The sequence below is a fragment of the Nycticebus coucang genome, chromosome 4 (genome assembly GCF_027406575.1).
Source record: "Nycticebus coucang isolate mNycCou1 chromosome 4, mNycCou1.pri, whole genome shotgun sequence".
NCBI classification, from domain to species: Eukaryota; Metazoa; Chordata; class Mammalia; order Primates; family Lorisidae; genus Nycticebus; species Nycticebus coucang.
In genome coordinates this window covers 141,162,324-141,173,757 of record NC_069783.1, presented here as the reverse complement: position 1 = coordinate 141,173,757, position 11,434 = coordinate 141,162,324, and the positions used below count along the sequence as shown (strand labels likewise).

The following is an 11,434-nucleotide window of genomic DNA, read 5'->3' as shown; positions in this document are numbered from 1 at the left end:
CATTTATGCTCTATACTTAATAGATCCAACATGTACCTTTGCATTATGCACCATTCACCCTCCCTCCATCTGACCTCCCCCCCTCTTCCCATTCCCCCTCCTCCCTCCTTCATCTTGGGCCATAGTTGTGATCTATTCCTCATATGAAAGTGTGAGTGATTGTAAATTGGTTTCATAATAGTACTGAGTACATTGATATTTTTTCTTCCATTCTTGAGATACTTTACTAAGTAGGATATGTTCCAGCTCCATCTATGTAAATGTAAAAGAGGTAAAGTCTCCATCTTTTTTAAGGCTACATAATATTCCATGGTATACATATACCATAATTTATTAATCCATTCATTGGTCAATGGGCTCTTGGGCTTCTTCCATGACTTGGCTGTTATGAATTGAACTGCAATGAACAATCTGGTGCAAATATCTTTGTTATAAAGTGATTTTTGGTCTTTTGGATATACACCTAGTAGAGGAATTGCAGGATCAAATGGCAGGTCTACTTTTAGATCCCTGAGTATTCTCCATAATTCTTTCCAAAAGGGATGTATTAGCTTGCACTCTCACCAGCAGTGCAAAAGTGTTCCCTTTTCTCCACATCCATGCCAACATCTGTAGTTTTGAAATTTTGTTATGTGAGCCACTCTTACTGGAGTTAGATGATATCTCAAAGTGGTTTTGATTTGCATTTCTCTGATGATTAAAGATGATGAGCATCTTTTCATGTGTCTATAGCCTGCACCTATCTTCTTCAGAGAAGCTTCTGTTCAAGTCCCTTGCCCACAATGAAATGGGATTACTTGTTCTTTTCTTATTAATAAGTTTGAGTTCTCTGTGGATTCTGGTTATTAGACCTTTGTCAGAAGCATAACCTGCAAATGTCCTCTCCCATTCTGAGCGCTGTCTGCTTGCTTTACTCACTGTGTTCTTTGCTGTGCAGAAGCTTTTTAGTTTGATCCCAATAATGTATTTTTGGTGTTGCTTTAATTGCCCAAGGGGTCCTCCTTATAAAGTATTCTCCTAGGCCAATTTTTTCAAGTGTTTCTCCTGCACTCTCTCCAAGAATATTTACAGTTTCATGTCTTAAGTTTAAATCTTTTATCCAGTGAGAGTCAATTTTTGTTAATAGTGAAAGGTGTGGGTCCAGTTTCGGTCTTCTGCAAGTTGCCAGCCAATTCTCCCAGCACCATTTGTTAAATAGGGAATCTTTCCCCCAATTTTTACTTTTGATGGGCTTATCAAAGATCAAATGATGATAAGTATCTGGGTTCATCTCTTGGTTCTCAATTCTATTCCATACATCTATATCTCTATTTTTGTGCCAATACCATGCTGTTTTGATCACTATAGATTTATAGTATAGCTTGATGTCTGGTAGCATGATTCCTCCTGATTTGTTTTTATTTCTGAGTAATGTCTTGGCTATTTGAGGTTTTTTTTCTGGTTCCATATAAAATGAAGTACTATTTTATCCAGATCTTTAAAGTATGACAATGGTGCTTTGATAGGGATTACATTAAATTTGTAAATTGCTTTGGGTAACCTTGAGTCTTAACTTGTCCTTCAGGGCTAGGTGTATGTCCTGAAGACACCATATGGATGGCTTGTGCTTTTTTTATCCAATCAGCCAGCCTGTGCATCTTCAGTGGGGAATTCAATCCCTTGACATTTATTGAGATTATAGATAAGTGTGGTAGAATTTTTTTTTTCCAGTTTTTTTGGCCAGGGCTTGGTTTGAACCCACCACCTCCGGCATATGGGGCTGGTGCCCTTCCCCTTTGAGCCACAGGCACCACCCAGTGTGGTAGAATTTTATTCATCTTGTTATGAGGAAGACTGTTGTATAGATTTATCCATTGCACCATTGTGGAAGCTAAATTTTAGGCCTTTAGCTTCTAGATGTTTACCTTGGTGGTGGTCCATTGTGGTCTTCAGAGTTAAGAATAGATCTAAGTATTTCCTATAGATCTGGTCTTATTGTGGTAAATTTCATCATTGCTTGTATATTTACAAAGGATTTGATTTCTCTGTCAATTTCTAAGGATAAAGAATTCTAGGCTGAAAATTGTTTTGTTTAAGAATGTTGAAGGAGGCTCAGCACCTGTGGCTCAAACGGCTAAGGTGCCAGCCACATACACCTGAGCTGGCAGGTTCAAATCCAGCCCAGGGGTGGCACCTGTGGCTCAGTGGGTGGGGCGCCAGCCCCATATACCAGGGGTGGTGGGTTCAAACCCAGCCTTGGCCAAATTGCAACAAAAAAATAGTTGGGCATCATGGCAGGTGCCTGTAATCCCAGCTACTTGGAAGGCTGAGGCAAGAGAATTGCCTAAGCCCAAGGATTTGGAGGTTGCTATGAGCTGTGATAGCACGGCACTCTACCAAGGGTTAATAAGTGAAACTCTGTCTCAAAATATATATATAAAACAAACAAACAAACAAACAAACAAAAAAAAAACCCAACAAATCCATCCCAGGCCCGCCAAACAACAATGATGGCTGCAACCAAAAAATAGCCAGGCATTGTGGCAGGTGCCTGTAGTCCCAGCTACTTGGGAGGCGGAGGCAGGACAATCGCTTGAGTCCAGGAGTTGGAGGTTGCTGTGAGCTGTGATGCCATGGCACTCTACCCAGGGCGACAGCATGAGGCTCTGTCTCAAAAAAAAGAATATTGAAGGTGGGCTTGGCGCCTGTAGCTCAGTAAATAGGGTGCCAGCCACATACACTGAGACTGGCAGGTTTGAGTCCGGCCTGGGCCTGCTAAACAACAATGACAACTGCAACCAAAAAAATAGCCAGGTGTTGTGGCAGGCACCTGTAGTCCCAGTTACTCAGGAGGCTGATGCAAGAGAATTGCTGAAGTCTAAGAGTTTGAGGTTGCTGTTAGCGATGACACCACAGTACTCTACCGAGGGCGACATAGTGAAACACTGTCTAAAAAAAAAAAAAAGGAAAATGAAAAGAAAAGTCTGCTGTCATCCTAATGGCTCTGCCCTTATAGGTCAGTTTGTGCTTACTCCTAACTACTTGCAGAATTTTCTCCTTTGTCTTGACTTTGGACACATTTATTACAACGTGTCTTGGAGAAGCTCTGTTAGAGTTGAGATGACTAGGGGTTTGATATCCATCTGAAAGGAGTGTGTCAGGATCTTTAGTAAAACTTGGGAAGTTTGCATTTATGATAGTCTCCAGTAGGGCTTCCATACCTTTGGGACAATCTTCTTCCCCTTCAGGGATTCCTATTATTCATATGTTTAATTTTTTTTTTTTTTTTTTTGTAGACACAGAGTCGGCCCTTGGTAGAGTGCCGTGGCCTCACACAGCTCACAGCAACCTCCAACTCCTGGGCTTAAGCAATTCTCTTGCCTCAGCCTCCCGAGTAGCTGGGACTACAGGCGCCCGCCACAACGCCCGGCTATTTTTTGGTTGCAGTTCAGCCGGGGCCGGGTTTGAACCCGCCACCCTCGGTATATGGGGCCAGTGCCTTACCGACTGAGCCACAGGCGCCGCACTATTCATATGTTTAAATGCTTCATGGAGTCTCACAGTTCTCTAAGCACCTTTTCTACTTTCTCTCTTCTTTCTGCCTCTGTAACTACCTGAGTTAACTCGAACACTTTACCCTCTAGCTTTGATGTTCTTTCTTTCCCATGGTGTTCTTTCTTTTCTAATCTATTTTTAATACTTTCTACTGCATCTTTATATTCCTTGATTGTCTCCTTCATTTCCTTAAGCTCTGTCATATGCTTTCTATATTCTACATATCTCTCATCTGACTTTTAGTTCTATCTTTCCATTTTCTCATCCATTCCCTTTATTGTCTTAATCATCCAAATTTTACATTCCCTTTCTATCAAGTCCATTAATTGTTTTTTTTTTTAAGTCCATTAATTCTTTTTAGGAGGAGTCTTCTGTAAAAACGGCCTCATGGTCCCTTGGAGGAGTTGCTCTATTTTGGTTTTCCATGGTGCCTGAATTTTTCTGTTGTTCCTTCTCATGTGTGCTTTTTTCTTGTTCATGTCCTAGTGCTCCTTTTTCCTTTACTCTTTGTCCTTTACTTCAAATTAACCTTGTTTCAGAATTAACGTACTTAAGGGTCGTATTAGTATGAGGCCAAAGGGAGGAAAAGAATAAAGAGTGAGCGAGGAGGAACAAGAGGAAAAGAAAGAAAAATTGAAGAAAAGGAGAGAAGGAGGACAGGCGTGAGGATGAGATTGATAGAAGAAACGGTATTAATCAGCATGGTGCTAAGGGCATGCTATAACTCAAAGATTTTGAGGGTCTGGACTGGGTGGGTTCTTCGAAATCAGGCACTCCTTACCAGCCTGAGCAGAGCAAGACTCTTTCTCTGCTGAAAATAGGAAGAGAAGAAAAAGAGCAAAAACAAAAAACAAGAAGGAAAAATTAAGGATAAAAAAGAAATAGAAAAATTTTACAGCATGATCCTGCCAATATTTGCTTCCTAGGGCCAGAGGTAGAAAAGTCTCTTGGCCTCCTTCGGCCAGCCTACTACTGTGGCCTACCTGTCAGACCACAGCTCTGTCACCCCAGCTCTCAGCAAAGAAAGAAAAAAAAAAAGAAATAATAATAAAATAAGAATAGATAAAGGAAATTAAAAATACCATTGAATTAAATAAAGGAGAGAGAGGGAAGTGTAATAAAGAAAGAAAGAAGAAGCACACCAAAAAGGAGGGGATAGCTTAGCTGTTGCTGATGCAATTTATGTGAGAGGGATGAGAAAGGTAGAAGAGTCTCTAGCCAAGGAGAGAATGTAGAAGAGTGAAATAAGGAGAGAGAATAAATGAGGCTAAAATACTGTAACCAAAAAATATAAGAGTCCTTACTGTTGATGAAAATAAAAATGGAAGTTAAGAAAAGCACCAGCTAAACAACTTAGCAAAAAACAAAACACATCAAAACAAAATAAAAAAGGCTCTTTTGTGCAAAAATAAGCAACCTCAGCAACAGATAGAAGAAGAAAAAAAGAAAGAAAAAGAAAAAAAATACTAGTGTGTGAGATCTCCACTGCTCTGGGTGGCTCACTGCATCCAGTACATCACCACCTCGCTGCGCACTCCAAGTCGCAGCTCCAGGCAAGATCCCCTCACCAGGTATGGCTTGACTTTCCTCCCTTCCCAAGTTGTACTAAGAGAGTTCAGCCAAATGATCCTTCTGGTCCATCATCTTGCTCCGCCCCCCAATCTGGGTTTAAGTACATTGCATGATGTTTACACAGTGACAAAATTGCTTAATGATGCATTTCTCAGAACATATCCCCTTAGTAAGCAACACATGACTATATATACATCTACTGTATATAAAATACAGTAGAACCCCTTTATCCAGAGTTTCACTTGTTGTAGTTTCAGTTACCCCCAGTACAGTAAAATAAAATATTTTGAAAGAGAGACCACATTTTACATTACTTTTATTATAGTATATGGTTATAATTATTTACTTACCAGTTTTTGTTGTTAATCCCTTCCTGTACCTAATTTATAAATTAAACTTTATAATAGCTATGTCTTTATAGGAAAAAACACAGTGCTATATAGGGTTCAGCACTATCTGCTGTTTCAGGCATCCACTGGTGAGTCTTGGGACATACCCAGTACAGGTAAGTGGGGATAACTGTACATCACAACCAACTGGGGTTTCTCCCAGAAATGCAGAGTTGCTTTAACACTGGAAAATTAACATAATGTACCATATTAATAGGCTAAAAAAATAAGAACTATAAGATCATTTAAATAACCATTTGACAAAATCTAACAGTCATTCCTATAAAAAAATATTAAGCAAGCCAAGAATAGAAGGGAATGTCCTTGCCTCATAAAAGGCACCTAGCACGAAACAAATCCAAATGTAAAATCTAAAACTAAAAACTTTAAGAAGAAAACATAGAGGAAAAGAACTTTACAAACTCTGGGTTAGGTAAAGACTTCTTAGATATGACACCAAAAACACTATCTATAAATCAAATATCAGTAAACCAGACTTCACCAAAATTAAACTTCTACTCTTTAAAAGACACTGTGTAATAATCAGCACAGGCTAAACATTCGCTATATAAAAACCATGCATGTGTCCCCGGACCTAGTTCTTTTCCTAGGTTTGGTTTTATAAATGCTGGTGATAAACGAAAAAAAAAAAAAAAAAAAAAAGACACTGTGTAAGAGAATGAAAAGATAAGTAATAGATTAAAAGAAAATACTTCTGTCTTAGTCCATTTTCCATTTTTATAAAAGAATACCTGAGGCTGGGTATTTTATAAAGAAAAGAGGTTTCATTTGGTTCATGATTCTGCAGGCTGTACAAGAAGCATCACACCAGCATTCACTTCTGGTCAGGGCTTCAGGGAGTTTCCATTCATGACAGAAGGCCAATGCGGGCCAGAGGAGGTGGCTCCTGCCTGTAATCCTAGCACTGTGAGAGGCAGAGGCAGGTGGATCCCTTGAGCTCAGGAGTTTGAAACCAGCCTGAACAAGAGGAAGACCCTGTCTCTACTAAAAGAGAAAAATCAACTGTGTTATGGCGGTGCCATCAGTCCCAATTACTAGGGAAACTGAGGCATGATGACCTCTTGAGTCCAAGAGTTTGAGGTTGCTATGAACTATGATGACACCACAGCACTCAACCCCAGGGCAGCAGGATGAGATTCTATCAAAAAAAAAAAAAAAGAAGAAGAAGAAGAAGGCCAAGGTGAACAAGCATGTTACATTGTGAGAGAGGGAGAAGGAGAGAGAAGGAGGAGTGCCACACTCTTTCAAATAACCAGCTGTCACATAAACCAAGAAAGTCAGAACTTACTCATTACCTTGGGAAGGGCACCTACCCATTCATGAGGATTCACACCCATTACCCAGACACCTCCCACCAGGCCCTACCTCTAACACCAGAGATCACATTTCAATGTATTTGGAAGAGACAAATATCCAAACTATAGAAATTTGTAAATCATATATCTGGTAGAAGACTTGTATCTTGATATACGAAGAACTCTTAAAACTCAACAATATAAAAAAATCATTTTTTAAAACGGGGGGTGGGGAACAAACAATTTGAACAGACATCTTACCAAAACACATGGATGGATGGCAAATAAACATGTGAAACGATGCTCGGTATGCAAATTAAGCCACAGCAAGACAACTACGCATCAATTAAAATGGCTAAAATTTAAATGACTGGCAATGCAAAGTGTTGGCAAAGAAAAATTGACAACTGAAACTTTCATAGACTGTTTTACAATCACTTTGAAAAGCTTCCTTTCATAGTTCACATGTACCTACTTTATGACCCAGCAATTCTGCTCCTAGGTTTCTACCCAAGGGAAATGAAAATATATGTCAACACAAAAACTTGTGTGCAAACATTCATAGCAATTTTATTTATAATAGCCCCAAAGTGGAAATCACCCAAATGTCTATCAATAGAAGAATGGATAAAATGTGGTAAAATATACCTAGCAATAAAAAGGAATGAGCCACTGATATTCACAATAACACAGATGGATTTTCTTTTTTTGTTTGAGACTGAGTCTCATTTTGTCCCCTGGATAGAGTGCCATGGCATCATCATAGCTCATAGCAACCTCAAATGCTTAGGCTCAAGCAATCCTCTTGCCTCAGTTTCCCCTAGTCTCAAACTCCTGAGTTCAAGCAACCCACACATCTTGGCATCCCAGAGTGCTAGGATTACAGGCATGGACCACTGCACCCAGCCAACATGGATAGATCTTAAAATAATTATGTTGTATCAAAGAAGCCAGACCAAAAAAGAATATATGTGGTATGATTCCATTTATATAAAAGTCTGGAAAAAGCTAAATAATCTATAGTAACAGAAAGCAGATCAGTGTTTTCCTGGGGACAGAAGGAGGAATAGGAAGGAGGCATCAAGAAAGAGGCATCGGGCGGCACCTGTGGCTCAAAGGTGTAGGGTGCTGGACCCATATGCCAGAGGTGGCAGGTTCAAACCCAGCCCTGGCCAAAAACTGCAAAAAAAAAAAAAAGAAGCATCAAGAAAACTCTGAGGGTGGTGAATAGATTCACTATCTTGCTTATGGAGACTTTCCCGGGTATAGGCAGGCAGATGTTAAACTGATCATATTGTATACGCTAAGTATATATAGTTTATTGTATGTCATTACACCTGTTTAAAATAAATAATATATATTAGCCAGGTGCTGTGGTGGGTGCCTGTAGTCCCAGCTACTTAGGAGGCTGAGGCAGAAGGATCACTTGAGCCCAGGAGTTTGAGGTTGCTGTAAGCTAGGCTGACTCTAGGGGACTGTACCCAGAGCACAGAGTAAGACTTTGTTTCAAACAAAATAAAATAAAATAAATAATATAACATAATATAATATGATACATGACATAATACAACTTTTTTTTTGAGACAGAGTGACAGAGTCTCAAGCTGTCACCCTGAATAGAGTGCGACAGCTCACAGCAACCTCAAACTCTTTAAGCAATTCTCTTGCCCCAGCCTCCCAAGTAGCTGGGACTACAGGCACCTGCCACAACACCTGGCTATTTTTTATTGTTGTTACAGTTGTCATTGTTGGTTAGCTGGCCTGGGCCAGGCTCGAACCCACCTGGGTTCATGTGGCTGGCACTGTAACCACTGTACTAAAGGTGCCAAGCCAACATAATACAACTTCGAAAGAAAATGCTGTGCTGGGGTTTGGAGGCCTTCTTTGCTATCTTAAGAGAGGAAGTCAGAGTGCAAAGTCAGGTCATCTGACCCGGAGCCTGTGCCTTCACCTGACTTCCAACAACCTCCCAATCTGCAAAAAGAATGGTCCCTTTTGAGGCCTAAATAAGGTTCAGATTCCCCTGGCCATTCGCATAGAACCTGGTACATATGAACCCCTGAGAAGCATTTCTGAGGCTTTTGTATAGCAACGATGGTAACAATGATGGCGATGGTGATGATTTTTATTTTCTTGTCCCAGAAGCCTTAGTCACTCTTAGTGCCTAGCTCTTATAATGGTATATGAGAGGTTAAGGACCCAAAGATGAAAGATTAGTCCAAGGTGCGAAACAAAAGGTAAATGGAATCCAGGTTCAGTGTAGTCAATATGGTCTTCATTCCACTTGTGTGCAGGTGGGGTGAAATCCCTGACCAGGAAAGAATTCCACACCTGGGCTATGGCGGATGGGGATTTAAAGGGTCAGAGGGGCAGAGATGGTCACATTCATTATTTCCTGGGTGGGACACTCACTTGAACCTTCCTGGGTGGGTCAGTACTTTGGACTCCATCTCTCAGTCTCTTTAGTCTATTATAAGGAGGCAGGGTGATGGGCGTGGTGTCTCTTTGACTGCTTCCTGTCGGAGGAGGGGCTGCATGGGCTGCCTGTAAAGAGAATGGGGAGGGAGGGGAGAATGAGAGGGGGAAGTGCCCTTTACAGGAACATTCTTGCGTCTTCAGTCTAGACTGATCAGTATCTACATAGGGCAAGAATATGAGAGGCTGTGTTCGGGTGACTGTCTGGTCAATAAATCGAGAGATGAGGCAGAGAATTGCTGGTCTGTAACTGAGAATGAGAAAAATTATAATTAGTGGCCCTATCATAGGCGATACCTAAGGAGGAAGATGGAGAATGAGAGGCAGGAACCGGTGGCGGTAGCCCTCAGGAATGGTCAGGGCAGCCAGTAATCCTAAGAGGACGTCTCCACCTAGTGGGGGAATATTGCATAAAGGGATAACAAGAGATGAATGTGAGAAAGAACGCACAACGAGGGTGGAGTTTTTATCGTCAGTACCCATCACCGAGATCTTTGCCTGTTTTAGAGGACCTTTATAACAGGAAAGGAATTGGCTTACCTTCCACTAGGAAAAAATACCCAGAGTTTAGATATGCGATTGATTGTCCAGGATCATTCTGATTTCTTGGGGACTGTCAGTTTTCAGCAACTAGGCCCAAGAGATGGGGAAATTCAGCCACATTCTGACAATCCGCCTCTAAGAAAAGAAAAGAGAGAATGGGTGAATGATGGGAGGCTATAGACCAAAGAGAGGCAGCCCACACAAAGGAATTTACCGGGAGCTCTGACTGAGAGAATGGAGGTAATGTAGGGTGGTGGGTGGAGAGGAGCAGGAGGGGCTGTGGAAGGCCATAGGGGGAGGGCTGTCCGGCGGGTCAAAAGAAGACAATAGAGACCCAGACAGACTGTGGAAAGCCAGTGTTACCTGCACCAGGAGAATCTGAGAGGGTTCACAAGACAAACATAAAGAAGGAATGATTCGGAGTATGAGAAATGAATGGATGTAAAGGATCTCTGACCATTTGCTTAATGTTTTAGAGTAATTATTAAAATCACTGAGAATTGAGATATCGAAGGTGCCATGGTTAGGGCAATGTGAGCCATTGTCCAGATTGTACTTAGGCCAAGCAGTATTATAGAAAAAGATGCAGCGTTTAGGTTTGAGGTCATGATAGAGTTGTAGAGGTTTGAGGTGAGTAAAAAATAGCTTAGAGGTGAAGGGGGAGTCAGTAACTGAGCGGTGCCCATATTGAACACTGGAGGTAGGGGCGGTGCCTGTGGCTCAGTCAGTAGGGCGCCGGCCCCATATACCGAGGGTGACGGGTTCAAACCCGGCCCCGGCCAAACTGCAACCAAAAAATAGCCGGGCGTTGTGGCGGGCGCCTGTAGTCCCAGCTACTCAGGAGGCTGAGGCAAGAGAATCGCTTAAGCCCAGGAGTTGGAGGTTGCTGTGAGCTGTGTGAGGCCACGGCACTCTAGGGCCATAAAGTGAGACTCTGTCTCTACAAAAAAAAAAAAAAGAAAAGAAAAGAAAACTGGAGGTAGAAAATAAATGAGATTAAAGTGAAGATGCAAAGAGAACTTTCAAGGAGGAAAAGGAGGAACGAAATGGCCGAGGTTGCAGCCAGAGAGGACCTGGCTTCTGCATGTGGCCATCAGCTGGAAAAAGTGATCCAGACCCCTGGGAGGGCATTGGCTGTATAAGCCTGGCTCACCAGGGGTTAGTCCATGACAAGAAGAGACACGGACCCCTGGGAATGGTCCTCCTGTGGCACTGGACCTCCTGTGCCCTGGCTAGGGTCAGGGAGAATGCTGGTCTCTGCATATGACCTTGGTCAAAGAGGGCCTGGCCTCTGTGTGTGATCTTAATCAGGTGGAAGAATCTAGACCCACAGTAGGGCACCAGATGGGTGAGCCTGGCTCGGTTTAGTTAGCCCGTGACCGAAAAAGACACAGACCACTGGGAGCGGCCCAGCCCCACCGGAGGGCACTGGACAGGGGAGCCTGGCCTGCTGAGGTTAATCCATGACCAGAAGAGACATGGATCATGGGAATTTTCAGCCCAAAATGGGAAGAAGGAAAGGAAGTTTTAAAAGGCGCCGAGAGACTATATACGAATCCTTGAAAGCACAGAGAGACTATATATGACTGCTTAAAGCTAAAAAAA

The 11,434-nt window shown here is 42.0% G+C and overlaps 1 pseudogene; it reads left to right on the top strand.

Moving 5' to 3' along the window:
• Nucleotides 1-6,027: 6,027 nt before the first annotated feature.
• On the top strand, nucleotides 6,028-6,135 carry LOC128585210 (uncharacterized; annotated as a pseudogene).
• The last annotated feature ends 5,299 nt before the right edge of the window (nucleotides 6,136-11,434 follow it).